We start from the raw sequence: 17,167 nt of genomic DNA, 5'->3' as shown, positions 1-17,167 counted from the left end.
CATTTCCTTCTTACCTCTGCCTTATAGAATCCTTCTTTTCCTTAAGACACAGCTCAGGCATCATCTTCTGCATAAAGTCTTTCCTCATTCCCCACACCCAACTTCCAGTACCCTGTTTCCCAAACCACCCTATATTTAACTACTTTGTACATTTTCTTGTTTGTTATTCAGTCATGTCCAACTCTCCATGACCCCATTTGGGGTTTTCTTGGCAGAGATACTACAGTGGTTTGCCATTTCCTTCTCCAGCTCACTTTACAGATGAGAAAACTGAGGCAAACAGGCTGAAGTGACTTGCCCAGGGTCACACAGCTAGTAAGTGGCTGAGACCAGGTTTGAACTCAGAAATATAAGTCTTTTTGACTCCAGGCCTGGCACTCTATCCATCTATTGCCATCTATTGTATATATTATTATATGTACTGGTTGTCTCCCCACATTAGAAGGTAAGCTCCTTGTGAGTAGGGATTGTCTTTCTTTGTATTTGCATCCCCAGCACCTAAAACAGTGCCTAACAGTAGGTGTTTATGAATACGTGATAGATGAATTCTGTGCAGTAAGGCACCATGCCATAGTGGAAAGACAGCTGCCCTTAAAGAAGACATGGGTTTAAGTCCCACTCAGATTCATTCTGACTGCATGACTTTGGACACAACACTTAGTCTCTCTGGACACAGGTAAATACCAGAAGACTATGAATTGCAGAGCAGGGGCCTTGGCACTGGTAGAAGGAGTCTTTTTATGAGGTTCCCTATACCAAAGAAATCACAGATTTGATCCAATTCAACAATTACTTATTAAGTCTAATCTACATACTAAAATGGTTTCATGTATTCAGATTCTCACTATTCAAAGTTATGAGTATGTAAAATGTAGTAATCAGTTTCAGCCCAATGGAAATATACAGTACAAATTAGAATAATGTTACCATTTCAGGCTGTGATGAATGAAAAATCCAAGAAACAGAGTTTCTGGGTAATTAATAATCAAATTATTGGTTAGGCTAGCCTGCAATCAATAAATCAATGATCACTGGTTTCCCTTGGTAACCAAAGACAAACCCATGGAGATGCTTAAATGCCTTAAATACCTTTGTAAAATGGAATGCCCCAACAAGTGAAAATTAACCCTGATTGGTGAATATTTAATGAGGAGGTGGGCTAAGAGTCTTCAGCTCCTCCTGCTAAGAATCTGACTTGCTCATGAGGCTTATCCCCTTCCAGCAGTCTGGACAAGGGAATCCATCTCCATCCAGACCACACTAGTTGGTTTTCTCCTTCATGAACTGGGTCACCCTAAACTCCAATGGAGGGGTAAAAGGACAGGGGCTTCTTTCTCTGGGGTAAGAATTCACCCAGACTGGATTCTGTTTATACTCTAACCAGAAGTAACGTCTCCTAGTTGGGTGGGGTCCACAGGGTCCCACTCAAGAGCATGTTCCTTGAGGGCTACAGACAATCTCATCAATCAGTCATATTCTTCAGAGACTGACTTTTTACAAGAGCTGGGCCTTAAAGAAGAAATAAAGGAGAAAAACCTGGATCCCAATTTAATAACTGGTTATTAATATAATAGTAAAATAATACTTTCTCTCAAGAGGGATTTGTCATTCTAATTTGCAGCTGTGATTTATGCCAAGCGCTGCATTAGGCACTGAAGATATAAAAAGAAAAAAAAAGTCTTGTCCTCAAGGAGCTTACGTTCAGTTGGGAAGAATATACCATGTGCACAGACAAATAATTCTAAAAAATATAAAAAGCAAATAAATAAGTTGGGGAAGGAGGGGTGAAGAAAGAGATAACAATTAGGGGATCAGGAAACATTGGAGCAGCATTTGAGCTAAACTTTGATTTTTTTTTAATTTGGTTTTTTGTTTTTTTGGTAAGGCAATTAGGGTCAAGTGACTTGCCCAGGGTCACACAGCTAATAAGTGTCAAGTGTCTGAGCCCATTTTTAAACTCAGGTCCTTCTAACTCCAAGGCCAGAGCTCTATCCACTGCACCACCTAGCTGCCCCTGAGCTAAACTTTGAAGGGAGCTAGGGAGGCAGAGGTAAGAAGGCCACCGGCATGGGCATGGGCAATGACTTGGGTAAAGGTGTTTATAATGCTATAAGACATTCTACTGGAAGTAGAATGTCTTATAGAATATGGAATTATATATATATATATATGTATATAATTCCATATTCTATAAGACATATATATTATATATATATAATATTGAATATAGAATGTCTTGGCCAGGTTGGCTGCTACACGTTACTCATCTGTCATCCCCTTTACAACCTATCACAGTAAGTTCCGATCAATGTTCACTGACTGGACCTGAATTGAGCAATAGCAGCCTGGCTCCCAGCTATGAAGTCAAAGAAAGCTCACTCCGGAGTCTTGACAGGGAAAGGATTAAGCCTAATTTCCCAAGACTTGTAGGGGCTTCACCTCCCACTCAACCTGTACATCTGTGTGTTGCCTTCTTAAAAGAAAGAAACAGAAGAGTTGAGTTATTTAGGCACTGCCACCACTGTTCTTGAAGTGGGGGGAGCTGGGGAAAGATGACCACAGAGTGAGAAACAGTGTGTGGGATGCTAAATGTTGCTCCAATATCCTCCCTGGATTCCTCCTAACTGAACATAATGCCTTTGTTGAATGAGAGAATTAATTCACTTTCTTTGCCTTTCTTGGTTTCTTTCTGCATCCCAAAATTACCCCCAGCCAATGTCTCAGAGGTAGAGTAAACACAAAAATCCACAAAATAGTGGGTAGAATTGGGTATTAGCCCCAGGATAGAGAAGTTCAAAACAATTAGGTTTCAGAGATGCTAATTAATTTTTCTCTGATATTGGTACTGAAACAATAGACTAGGGGATATGTCATTGGACTGATTTAAGATAGAGTGCCATAGTGATAAGTTGGAAGCCTTGATGGTTGGGATTGTTGTTGTTTGTCCTTCATTCTCAAGAGGATCAAAGACATCAAGAGGGTGATGTCTTGACTTGTGCATTAATTGGATTTAAGTGAGGCAGAGCTGTGCAAAGTCTTCAGCCTCACTCTCTCCTCCATCGTCATCGGAGTCCAGTGGCAGGACAGAGGTCAAGAAAACTGGTGGATGGCCCAGGATGCAATGGGTGACCTTGGCCTTTCTAAATTAAAGTCTGTCCATGTCTGAAGCCATGCCCATTCAATGACTAAGGGCCAGGTAAGAAAAGATACCCACGAAGAAGGGGAAAACCATTGTAAAGAAACTTGAAGTGCATTAAAAAAATAATAATAATAATAAATTTTGGGTTCAGAAGGAAGAGAATGATTTAGAGCAAGCACTCTTAGTTCAGGGAAAGTGACCCTTAAGGTTCTATGCTAAAAAAGGGGGCAGTTTAGAGTAGGAAAATTCTGTGGAAAGAACCTAGAAAACACTTAGAAGCTACAGTCTGAAATGTCCATCATCCGCTAAGCTGGAGCCTATATGTATATTGTCATACAACTTGCTCTTCCTCCTTCCTGTGGGCAGTAACAGGTCCCTTCTCTTTAGGGGCATGGCTTTCCCTTTCTGAGCAATTCACTCCCCTCTCTTTTTCAGGGCCTGGCTTACCCAGTAGGGCAAATGGATACCACTAGGATCATAAAAAGTGAAAGAAAAAAAATGCCTGTCCTTTATTTGTTCTGCAGCCTATTGTTCTTACTGGCTCATGATTTTAATTCTTTAAGTATCTGAATTCCAAATTCATTGCAAGGCCTGCACTGTACAACACTGGCCTTTCCTCTTTGTTCAGTTGCTCTAAATTAGCTCCCAAGCTTCCAGGTTTGGGCTGAAATAAATGTTCCATCTCCCTAGCAGAAGAAATGTGCTCTCACTCTCTCTCTTATCTTCCATTAAGAAAAACTTAAATATTACACACACACACACACACACACACACACACACACACACACACACACACACACACACCTTAGCCTTCCTGCTGGCCAATAGGGTTTTATGGTAGTAAATGACATCTAAATTCAAAGGAACAGATAAGGAACAAATAAGCATGCACACCCAGCTAAACAGAGAAGGGATGAACAGCTTTGCCAGGGAGTAGGAAGGAGTCCTAGATCGGTCTGGTCTCTGGGCTGGGTCTCATTCCCCAGGACTCTATGATGTCTGACTCTTGCCATATGGTAGTCAAAACACAGGATTCATCTAGGCCTTCTGTGTAACCTCGGACACATCACTTCATGCCATGAGTAACTCCAGAAGACTAGGAATTGCAGAGCAGGTAACCCCAAATGGGGTCGCAAAGAGTTGGACATGACTGAATCAACTGAATAACAACAAAAACAACCAATATGTACCTCTGGAGAGATCTCATAGATTGTGTCTCAGCAGCTGCAGTGAGGTGAGGACCTGCATTCAGATCCAGCCTCAGACACTTATTAATTGTGGGGCCTTGGAGAGGTCACTTCACCTCTGTCTGCCTCTGTTTTCTCAACTGTAAAATGGAGATAATAATGGCACCTACCTCCTAGGGTTGTTGTGAAGATTAGGTGAGAAAATATTTGCAGAGCATTGCAGAGTGCCTGGCACATAGTAAGTGTTTAATAAATGCTAACTATTATTATTGTTGCTATACACCTTCACTTCTCTTTTTCCTACTTGCCCAAGTCTCTTGTCTTTTTTTTAAACTGAGGAGGAAAGGATAAATTTGAGGTTCAGTCACTGTCATCCAGCAGTCCCCCAAGTTTGTCTGGTTATATCTATCGACTTGATGGCACCTAGCTTTATATCAGAGCAGTGGATAGAGTGCTTGGCCTGGAGTCAGAAAGATCTGAGTTCAAATCCAGCCTCAGAAACTTACCAGCTGTGTGACTTTGGGCAAGTCACTTCACCCTGTTTGCCTCAGTTTCCTCATCTGTAAAATAAGCTAGAAAAGGAAATGGCAAACCACTCCAGTATCTTTGCCAAGAAAACTGGGGTTAAGAAGAGTTGGGCACAATTGAACAACAATAACATCTTTATACCTCTTCTATTGCCAAATAGAGCACTGAGCATTTACTAAATTCTTAATAAATATCATATGAATAAATGAAAAATTATACACATAATATATAAAATAATGCATAATATATACATTATAATTATATGTAATATATAATATATTATATATATTATATTGTATATAATATATATTTACTATATATCAATTCAATTCAATAAACATCTATTAAATGCCTCTTATTTGCAAGAAATGCAACTTGTCATTGTGGATAGAGAGTTAGATTTGGAATCAGGAAGATATGGGTTTAATTCCACCTCTGACACTTACTAGCCTTGTGACCCTGGACAAGGCATATAACTTCTCAATGCCGCAAGCAATTCCCTAGGACTTACCAACTAAGAGCATGTTGTATTCCACAGTACCAAGGGTAGCATCAGTTTCCCAGTTGTGTTTGTATGCCCAATACCTAGCACAGTATCTTGTACATAGTAGGAATAAATTAATGACTGATGGATTGCAATGGATGTCACAGACAGATCGGTGGCACAGTGGGTGGAATGCCAGCCCTGGAGGCAGGTGGACTTGAGTTCAGATCTAACCTCAGACACTAACTTGCTGGGTGACCCTGGGCAAATCATTTCACCTTGTTTGTCTCAGTTTCTTCATCTGTAAAATGAGCTGGAGAAGAAAATGCAAACCGCTTCAGTATCTTTCCCAAGAGAACCCCAAAACAGGGTCACAAAGAGCTGGGCACAACTAATGGACAAAAACAACAACAAAAAATTGAATGTCATAGACAATAAATCAAGCTGTGATTTGTAACATTTGTTGGTTTCTGAGGTGGAAATGCTCGCACTAAAAATTTTATGATTGGTTCTAGCACGTTACTGGTTGGAAGCAACCTCACTTAGGAGTTGTAATCCATGTCGACAGAGAGGGTTGTCACATCAGGAGCTCCCTATTCTGAGGAAATCGCAAAGCACTGTGCTAGAGCTCAGACACAGACTCTTTTGTACTTTAAATGGCTGAATGTGTTAGATTGACAAGGACGTAGTGGGGGAAAGGGAAAGGAACATGCATTTATTAAACACCTACTGTGTGCCAGACATTGTGCTGAGTGCTTTACAGATATCTCATTTATATCTCACAACAACCCTGGGAGGTAGGTGCTATTATTATCCCCATTGTACAGTTAAGAACACTGAGGCAGACAGAGGTTAAGTGACTTGCCTGGGCTCATGCAGTTAGTAAATGAATGAGACTGGGTTTGTATTCAGGTCTTCCTGACTCCAGGGCCAGTCCTCTATCTGCTGCATCATTTATCTGCCTTGTAGAGAGAGACAACTTTTGGACTCAAATTACTGATCTTCTAGAATTCTAGATGGCGAAAGCTGAAAATACCCCCCCAAAGTGTTGAAATTAGCCAAGGTGCTTTCTGTTTGGTGCCTGCCTTGCACCCCATATTATTTTCATGAAATGGATGGAGAGATATGGATACAATCAGATGGATTTGGAGCTAGCCGGACGGCCAGTCTCAAATCATAGTCATTAACGATTCAATGTCAACCTGGCAGGAAGCCTCCAGTGTAGCGCCCTGGGGATCTGTGCTTAACCTCGTGGTATTCATCATTTTTTATCAATGACGTGGATAAAGACAAAGATGGAGTGTTCATCAAACTCACAGATGACTGAAAGCTGGGAAGATTATCTAACATTCTTTTTTTTTTCTTTTTTTTTTAGGCAATTGGGGTTACGTGACTTGCCCAGGGTCACACAGCTAGTAAGTGTCAAATGTTTGGTCCGAGGCCGGATTTGAACTCAGGTACTCCTGACTTCAGGGCCAGTGCTCTATCCACTGCTCCACCTAGCTGCCCCAGGTTAGCTAACATTCTGAGCAACAGCGTCAGGATTCAAAAAGATCTTGACAGGTTAGAGCACTGGACTGATTCAAAGATAAAGAATTTCAATAAAAGCAACTTCACGCATATATAATGAGGGACTTGTGGTTAGAAAGAAGTTTAACTGAGCAAGATATGAGGATTTTACTAGATGTCGTAAATCACAGAATTTTAGAGCTAGAAGCAGAGGTGTACTGGTGAATGTTTAATAGCCAGCTCTCTCAAAACTCATGCCAAACTTTAAAGTTAACCTTTTTTTTTTCTTTTTAGGCAATCGGGGTTAAGTGACTTGCCTAGGATCACACAGCTAGTAAATGTCAAGTGTTTGGTCTGAGGTCACTTTGAACTCATGTCCTCCTGACTTCAGAGCTGGTGCTCTATCCACTGCGCCACTTAGCTGCCCCTTAAGTTAGCTTTTTAAAGTTAACTTTTAAGTTTAAGCTGCATTATTAACATTTTTTGATTTTTTAAATTTCTTAAATTTTTATTAATTCTTTTAAATCTTCTAAGCTTAACTTTTAAGCTTAAGCTGTATTAACTTTTTTTCTTTTTCACTTTCTTAAGGCTAGACAATCAACAAAATAATAAAGCAAGCCCTGATTCGTTCTGAGGCATAAACGCTCACACTGAAAATTTCACACTGATGGTGGTGTGTCACTGGTTGGAAGCAACCTCAGGAGTCATTACTAGAGCACTACAGCATTTCCATTTATTGTTGTTCTTGTTTAGTTGTGTCCGACTCTCCGTGACCCCATTTGGGGTTTTCTTCGCAAAGATGATGGAGTAGTTTGCCATTTCCTTCTCCAGCTCATTTTACAGTTGGGGAGACTGAGGCAAGCAGGGGTAAGCGATTTACCCAAGGTCATACAAGTAGTAAATGTCTGAGGCCACATTTGAACTCAGGAAGATGAGTCTTCCTGACTCCAGGCCCGGCACTCTACCCACTGTGCCATCTAGCTTCCATAAGGAACTGATAATCCCTCTCTACTCTGTCCAGGCTTGACCACAATAGAAGCATTGTACACACAGAATTTTAGGAAGGATGATAAATTGGAGAGCAAGGCAAAGAGGATGGTGAAAGAAATGGATCATGTGAGACTCATCTAAAGGTGAGTGAGCCTGGAGAAGAGAAATTAGTTAGTTAGAAGTTAGGTAGTTGTGGGAAGGGGACGAGTGAGGGATGATGACCTGGTAGCTATGATCAGGTATTTGCCTTGTTCTGAGTAGTGGCAGAGGACAAAACCAGGCACAATGGGTGAACTTTGCAAAGAGACGCATTTAGGCTTGATATAAAGAAAGGGTTTCCTAAAGAACTGTCCCAAAGTGGAATGGGTTACCTGGGGAGGTCATGGGTAGCCCATTACTGGAAGTCCTCTGGCAGAGGCGGGATGACAATTTGTTGGCAATATTGCAGAGAGGATTTGACTTCAGGCATCACTTGTCCTAACTGCACCACCCTGGAGAAATCACTTAACATCTCTCTGGGCCTCAGTTTCCTCTTCTGTAAAATAAGAGAATTGGACTAGATAATCTTTGAGGTTCCCTCCAGTTCTAAATCTAACCCCACCCCTACGGTTGCTTCTCCTTCAGCCAGTTTCTGCAAAAGGATAAAATCCCCAATTAGAGCCACTATGTGCCTCCTTGCCTGTCACCTACTTTTCCACTTGTCAAGGCTAATTTCTCACTCTTCCGAGGTGTCTGGGTGAGGACTCAACTCTCATCTAAATATGTGAAACGCTTTAAGATTTAAAGTCCGGTTAGTAGCTTTGTCAATGTGTCCTTTCACTAGCATAAGTCTGGCCTAGATTGTAAATTCCAATAGGCCAGAAATTTGGTTTATTTAATTGAATTGATTTAGCAACACATCTATCAATCTATCTATTTTGCAATAGATTAGGTGGTCCAGAGGGCAGCCAGGTGGCACAGTAGTTAGAGGGCTGGGCCCATAGTTAGGAAGACCTGAATTTAAATCTAGCTTCAGATACTTACTGGCTGTGTGACCCTGGGCAAGTCACTTAACCTTGTTTGCCTCAGTTTCCTCATGTGTAAAGTGAGCTGGAAAAGGAAATGGCAAACCATTCCAGTATCTCTGCCAAGAAAACTGCAGATGGGGTCATGAAGAATCAGATACAACTGAAATGACTGAATAATAATAATAGGTGATGCAATGGATAAAAGCACTGGGCCTGGGTCAGGAAGACTTAAGTTTAAATATAGTCTCAGACACTTACTCACTGTGTGACCATGGCCAAGCCGCTCAACCTCTGTCTGCCTCAGTTTCTCCATCTATAAAATGGGGATAAAAATAACACCTGTCATCCAGGGTTGTTGTGAGAATAAAATGAGATAATATTTGTAAAGAGCTTAAGCACAGTGCCTGGCACATAGCTGGTGCTTAATAAATGCTTATCCCTTCCTCTTAGCTTCTTACAGTGATCCCAGGCTACTTGCTTCCAGAAAAGCCCAATTTCTTTAATACCAATATTCTCTCAGCAATACTATGGGGCTGTGAATCATCATTTCTTTCCCAAAAAATCCCAATCATAAATGATCCAAAAAGCAATGGAAAAAAGCATTGGTGGGGGATGGGGGTGAATGGAGCAGGAGGGAGGGAAGGCAGGCGAGAGGGAAGTGAGCTGTACTTTACCAATAATGACTTGTGCCTAAGGAGTGATATGGAAAGACATCAGCAAGGACGAGAAAGACCAACAAAGGAGGTGGGCTGACCATGCGGCTAACGTAGTATGACAGAGGACCAACCCCAAAGTTGCTCCAAGATCCCCAAGATATTAAAAGAGCTAGAGGAACCTTGAGTGGATACCCTATGGGGGATTTAGAAAAAGACATGGCAATGAATCACCCTGGATGAGAAGAATTAACGGGCCATAATGTGCTCAGGGGAGGGAGGTGCCCCACAGATGAGATCATGGAGCCACTGAATTTAGACCTTCTTTATGAAGCTGGCTTGGGCTGCTCTGGGGGATGGAGTCCAGATTTCATCAGCATAGGGAGCTCCCAGTGTGGAAATTCCCTCCCTTGATACACACAGACTGGCAATTCACTGGTGATTTATTGTCTTAAGGGATTTCCTGGAGCCACTGAGAGATTCAGTGACATGCTTAAATAGTATGTATAAAACAGAACCAAGTTCTTCCTGGCTCTAAGACTCTCTTGTCTCTATTTCTCCCTCTTTCTCTCTGTCTGTTTCCATCTCTGTCCCTCTGATCCCTATCTCTGACTCTGTGTCTCTGTTTCTGTCTGTCCTAATCCTCTTCTTCCTTCTTCTCCTTCCCTCCCTCCTTCTGATGAGGGAATTTAAACATGAATTCATTTTATTTAGACACACCAGTGAATATTGAGAAAGACAAAATCTAGGGCCATGCTTGGGGGCTGAGAAAAGGCTATGATTGAACATGTGCCTCAAATGAGAGAGACAGAGGGAGAGGGAGAGAGAGACACAGAGAGAGAGAGAAAGAGAGAGAGAGAGAGAGAGAGAGAGAGAGAGAGAGAGAGAGAGAGAGACAGAAAAGAAGGAAGGAAGGAAGGAAAAGGAAGGAAGGAAGGAAGGAAGGAAGGAAGGAAGGAAGGAAGGAAGGGAGAAAGAAAGGGAGGGAGGGAGAGAAGGAGGGAGGGAGGGAGGGAAGGAGGGAGGGAGGGAGGGAAGGAGGGAGGAAAGAAGAAAAACAGAAAGAAAGAGAAAGAAAGAAAGAAAGAAAGAAAGAAAGAAAGAAAGAAAGAAAGAAAGAAAGAAGAAAGGAAGGAAGGAAGGAAGGAAGGAAGGAAGGAAGGAAGGAAGGAAGGAAGGAAGGAAGGAAGGAAGGAAGGAAGGAAGGAAGGATTTTTAAAGTGCTTGCTAAGTGCCAGTCACTGTTCCAAGCACTGGGCACACAAAAAAGAAAAAGAAAGACAGTCCCTACCCTCAAGGAGCTTACATTTTAATAACAGAGATCACCATATATACAGGAGTGGTTGGCAATGAGAGGTATTTTGGTGAGGAAAGTCTCAGGGATGGGGAGTGGAGTTACTGAGTAAATGATTGACATGTCCTTTCTAGAAATGGTAGCATTTATCTAATTATTGTTCCCAGAGCTAGAGGGGAGGGGAGGGTATGGGAGGACATGTGAAAGGGATATCAAAGGATCATGGCATAAAATAACCAGTAAACGGCAGTGAAGGGCTGGCATTAGGGTGAGGTATGCTGAAGTATATTAATCCAAAGTGCCATCCACATGCTGCAACCATGGCTTCCCAATCTGTCCCCAAACTTTGCTTCAATTCTCCACAAAAACTGCAGACTCAACCCAGTGATGTACCCCAGTCATGGCAACTGTAGTGAATCATTCCTCCTTTCTCACTGCTCAATTCCCAATTCCTAGAAACAAGGGAGAAAGGAAGAGAATAATCATTTATTAAGCACCTATGTTCCAGACACTGTGCTAAGCCCTTTGCAAATATTATCTCACATGAAACAGTCCTGATGGACAGCCAGCCTGGCCAATTGCCTATGCTTTCCAGCTGCTTCCAGGGGTTCCTGGGGGAGCATTATCTGGTTCCCTTCCCCACTTCCCCCTTCCCCTCTCCTCCACTCCAAAAGTAAGACCATCTCATCAAGTGACCCCTTCCCCTCTACCACACAAACAAACACTTTACCCCTACCACGATCCATTTTGTGACTTAATCTGTGACATTTAACATAGTTTTTTTTATTCCCAGCTGACCTTTAATGGGTTGGGTTTTTTACTTTATTATTTTACAGCTGTGGTTCTTGGCAGCTGTAGGATAGACACTATCTGTTGTCTCAGCCCATTGCAACAGAATACTTAAGGAGGCCCCATGGTTCACTGCAGGAAGCCAGGGGACCCCGGGAGCTGTCTTTTGCTACTGAGCCTGCCACTCTCACCCTGAATTATCATTATGCATTTCAATTAGAATTAGTGGGGAAACCAGTCATTAAGTGGTTAGTTATTATAGCAATGGAGACACTCTACATTAACTTCTGTGGGCCAGGCTTGGCTTCCACTAATGTAGAATTTTAAAATTCATCACTCTTTCCTCTGGCAGTAAGATAGAGGCTAGGCTGATAGGAGTTTCATTCATTCATTCATTCAACAAGCATTTATTAAGCATCTACTATGTGCCAGGCACTGTGCTGTATAGTCACACAAATATAAATACAAAACAGTCCCTGCAGAGGTTATATTTTATTGGAGAAAAACAATAGGAACATAGAAAAGCGGATACAAATTATACACGGTCGTCAATGGGCAAAGGCACCAGTAACTGAGAGGGAACAGAATATTATTGGCAATCTGGTGAAGCCTACAGACTCATTCTCAGAATAATATTTTAAATAATTGAAGAAAATGTTAAATTTCAGTTAGAGATTAGTGAAAATAAAGATATCACTTTTTCCCCTATTCAAGTTAATGGACCCTGAGATATTTTCCTATGGGCCCCTTGTTAAAAAGCCCTTCTGTTAGAGATAGCACTTGACCTGAGCTTTGAAGGAAAACAGGAATTCTTTGAGGTGTAAGTGAGGAAAGATTATATTCCAGGCATGGAGCACAGCCTTTGCAAAAGTGCAGAGATGGGAGATAGGTCACGTATGTCCAAGCAAGCCAATTAGGCTGGAAGACAGATTTCATGAAGGCCAGCGATGTGCAGTAAGTCTGGAAAGGTAGATTGGAACTAGAATGTGAAAGGTCTTAAAAGTCAAACAGAGAAATGTGTATTGTATCCTAGAGGCAAGAAGCAGACATCAGAGCTTCTGGAGCAGGGAAGTACCATGGATGCTTTAGGATGATCGATTTGCCTGCTTTGTGGAGAACTGGAAAGTGGAGAGACAGGAGCCTGGGAGAGCAATTAGGAAGCAGCTACAGTAGTCCAAGCAGGAAGTGATAAGAACCCGAATTAGAATAGCAGTTGTATTTCTGAAGAGAAGGGGAAGAAGTGAAGAGAAGGTAGACGGTGGAAATAGGATTGAAGAGTCTTGGAGACCGGTTGGATGTGAAGGGTGGAAGAGAGGGAAGAGTTGAGGATGAGTCTTGGTTACAAACATGAGTAACTGGAAGGATGGTAGTGACCTTAACTGAAAAAGAAAAGTTAAAGAAGTGGGATGGGGCAGTTAGGTGGCACAGTAGATACAGCAGCAGTCCTGGAGTCAGGACTTGAGTTTAAATCTAGCTTCAGACATTTATTAGCTGTGTGTCCCTGGGGGAGTCACTTAACACTGATTGCCTCATAAGAAAAGAAAGATATCAATGTTTAAAAATCTTTAAAAAAAAAAAAGGTAGGGGTGAATCTAGGTAGAGCAGTGGATGGAGCACCAGCCCAGGAGTCAAGAGGACCTGAATTCAAATCTGGCCTCAGACAGATACTTACTAGCTGTGTGATCCTGGGTAAATGAATCACTTAACGAAAGAAAGAGAGAAAGGGATAAAGGAAGGAAAGAAAGAAAGAAAGAAAGAAAGAAAGAAAGAAAGAAAGAAAGAAAGAAAGAAAGAAAGAAAGAAAGAAAGAGAAAAAGAAAGAGAGAAAGGAAGGAAGAAGAAAGAAAGAAGAAAGAAAGAAAAAAGAAAGAAAGAAAGAAAGAAAAGAAAGAGAGAAGAGAGAAAGGAAGAAGGAAAGAAAGAAAGAGAGAAAGGAAGGAAGGAAAGAAAGAAAGAAAGAAAGAAAGAAAGAGAGAGAGAAAGAGAGAAAGAGAGAAAGGAGAAAAGGAAGGAAAGAAAGAAAGAAAGAAAGAAAGAAAGAGAAAGAAAGAAAGAAAGAAAGAGAGAAAGGAAAGAAAGAAAGAAAGAAGAAAGAAAGAAAGAAAGAAAGAGAGAGAGAAAGAGAGAAAGGAAGGAAGAAAGAAAGAAAGAAAGAAAGAAAGAAAGAAAGAAAGAGAGAAAGGAAAGAAAGAAAGAAAAGAGAAAGAAAGAAGAAAGAAAGAGAGAGAAAGAGAGAAAGGAAGGAAAGAAAGAAAGAAAAAGAAAGAAGAAGAAGAAAGAAGAAGAGAGAGAGAAAGAAAGAAAGAAAGAAGAGAAAGAGAGAGAAGGAAAGAAAAGAAAGAGAAAGAAAGAAGAGAAAGAAAAAGAAAGAAAGAAAGAAAGAAAGAAAGAAAGAAAGAAAGAAAGACAGGAGGGAGGGAGGAAGGAAAGAAAGAAAGAAAGAAAGAAAGAAAGAAAGAAAGAAAGAAAGAAAGACAGGAGGGAGGGAGGAAGGAAAGGAAGGAAGGAAGGAAGGAAGGAAGGAAGGAAGGAAGGAAGGAAGGAAGGAAGGAAGGAAGGAAGGAGGGAAGGAGGGAAGGAAGGAGGGAAGGAGGGAAGGAAGGAGGGAAGGAAGGAAGGTTGGTTCAGGGTGAAAAGATACTGAATTCTGTTTGGGGCTTGTTGCATCTGAGCTTCCTGTAACTGGAAAGTTTAGGAGAGAGACTGGGGCTGGTGATATGGACCTAGGAGCCATCTTCATAGAGGTGAAAGTTAAACCCATAGTAGCAATGAGATAGTAAAGAAAAAGCGTGGAGAGGGACAAGAACAAAGCATGCAGAGGACAGACTCTGGGTACATCCATGCAAAAGAGATGTGACAAGGATTATGATTCAGCAAAGGAGAATGAGAAGGATCAGCTAGACAGGTAGGAAGAGCACCAGGACAAAGTAGTTTCGCAAAACCTCAGGGGAAAGCAAGTGTCCAGGAATGGGGGATGAGGGGTGCAATGATCAACAGAGTCAAAGCAGCTAGGTGGCACAGTGGGTAGAGTGCTGGGCCTAGAGTCAGGAAGACCTGAGATCAAATTCAGCCTCAGACACTTAATAGATCCTGGGTGGGTCACTCAACCTTTGTTTGCCTCCTTTTCCTCAATTGTAAGATGAGGGTAATGATAGTACCTACCTCTCAGGGTTGTTGTGACAATCAAATGAGAAAATATTAGCACAGTGCCTGGCACATAGTAAATTCTACATAAATGCTAGTTATTATTGTTGCTATTATTATTATTATTATTTTATTATTATTACACCAAGAAAGAGAAGCATTAAGAAAATGTTCCTGGATTTATTCAGAGTACAGAATGAGACACACATTTTCTACACGTGGCCAATGCAGGAATTTGTTTTGCTAGACTACATATTTGCCGCAAGAGTTTTGCTTTATTTTTCTTTTCAGAGGGGGTGGAAGTGTGAGGGAGAGAAAAGATAGATTTTTTTGTTAGTTGCAAAATAAAATGATTAAGAAAAAATAGATAATTGGAACAAAAGGGCATCTGGAATAAACCTCCCATGAAGAAGACTCCTCCCCATTCCCAGCAAGTCGTGATGCAGCTAGTAGTGTCTGAGGCCAGATTTGATTTCAGGAAAATAAGATGATGGTGCTGATGATAATGATGAGTCTTCCTGACTCTAGGCCCAGTGCTCTCTGCAGTTGGCTACCCCTGGCCTCATAGTAGGCAACTTCATCATTCAGGTGGATGTTACCTCCAGTAACCTTATTACCCACTACTTCAATCTACTCAGCTTCAATCACCTACTCCTCCATTCTACCTCAGCAATATCTCCAAAGGATGGCCACACCCTTGATCTTGTCAATGACTACATTCTACTTTTAAATCAAGAACTCTGACATTCCTTTGTTCAATCAAAACCTCCTAAAATCCCATTTCTCCCTATATCTTACTCCTCCTAAACCTATTATTCTTTATGTCACCCAGTAACTTCCCATCCCACCACACCCTCAGTACCTAGCCAGGTTGTCATACCTGCTCTGACTGTACCCTCCTCCCTTCCTAGTCTCAACCCCAGAGTGAATCAGTTAGACCCTGTACTGTGATTGTGATTTGTCCTTCATTCTCAAAGAGGACCATGACATCATGGAGATGATGACGTGACTTGCAATTGAATTTGATTTGAGTGAGGGAAGGCTGTGCAAAGTCACCAGCCTCACTTTCTCCTCAGAGCCATCTGGGTCCAGTGGCCAGATATTGATCAGGGAGACTGGAGATGGCCCAGGGTGCGATGGGAGACCTTGGCCCTTTTAAACTAAGGTTTTTTCAGGTTCTGACTTTGTGCGAGGCAATGCCCATTCATTGAATAGGCGTCTTTAAAAAGTGAGTCAAGGGATGACCAATTTAATCAAAAAAAAAAAATCAAACTGGGAGGGGAAGACCCTCTAGGTTGCTGGCCAAAAGAGAAAAAGTTACTATTTATATTCACTCTGAGCCAGAAGGGCCCAAAAATAAACATTAAGTGGTGCTTGGGCAATCAGCAAAATCCAAAGTGAATCTAGGTAGGTGTTAGCCATCAAAATTTTACCTACCTTTTTGCAGAAAGAGGAGAGGAGAGCAGAGTAGGGGAGGGGAGGGGAGGGGAGTTGAAGGGAGGAACTAAGTTGCCCAACTGGAACTCTGGAACTGGCCAGCTGGGTCCTCATTCAGGAAGCTCGAACTGCTCACAGGTTGTGGTTTGTCCTCCATTCTCAAAGAGGACCATGACATCAGGGGAAATGATGACATGCCTTGCAGTTGAACTTGATCTGAGGGATGGAGGGAGGGCTGTGCAAAGTCACCAGCCTCACTTTCTCCTCTAGAGCCATCTGGGTCCAGTGGCCAGATATCTACCAGGATGACTGGAGATGGCCCAGGATGCAGTGGGAGACCTTGCACCTTGATGAATCCCATACTTGGGATTACTCCCATCATCCTAATCGCATGCTTCTGAATAGAGCTCAAGTAAGTCAATCACCTGAAGTGGCTAGAGTCTGGTCTAGTCACTAGACAGTCACACCACAAATCTGTGATGTTTATTTTCACCGCTAGCTAGGCGGTGCAGTGGATAGAGCACTAGGCTTAGAATCAGGAATCTTCATGAGTCCAAATTGGGCCTCAAACAGCTACTAGCTGTGTGACCCTGGACAAGTCACTTAACCCTGTTTGCTTCAGTTCTTCATCTGTAAAACAAACTGGAGGAGGGAATAAGAAACCACTCCAGTATCTTTGCCAAGAAAATTCCAAAATGGGATCACAAAGAGCCAGACATGACTGAAATGACTTAACAACAACAATGTTCACTGCAGCAAGGGAATTCTTTTATTTCTCCTTAATTGGTTCTCTAACCAGTGCTCCACAGTCAGTGTTCTAAACTTTCTTCTTTCTCATCGAGCTGTGTGACCCTGAGCAAGTCACTTATCCTCTGCCTGCCTGGTTTCCTCAACTGAAAAATGGGAATAATACAAATAGCACCTTCCTCCGGGGGTTGTTGTGAGGATCAAATGAGATACTATTTATAAAAAATTTAGCACAGTGCCTGGCATATGGTAGGCAATA

This window comes from Phascolarctos cinereus, unplaced genomic scaffold, assembly GCF_003287225.1.
Source record: "Phascolarctos cinereus isolate Bilbo 61053 unplaced genomic scaffold, phaCin_HiC Scaffold_5;HRSCAF=322, whole genome shotgun sequence".
NCBI lineage: Eukaryota > Metazoa > Chordata > Mammalia > Diprotodontia > Phascolarctidae > Phascolarctos > Phascolarctos cinereus.
The sequence above is the reverse complement of the archived record's forward strand: the minus strand, read 5'-3'. Positions refer to the sequence as shown.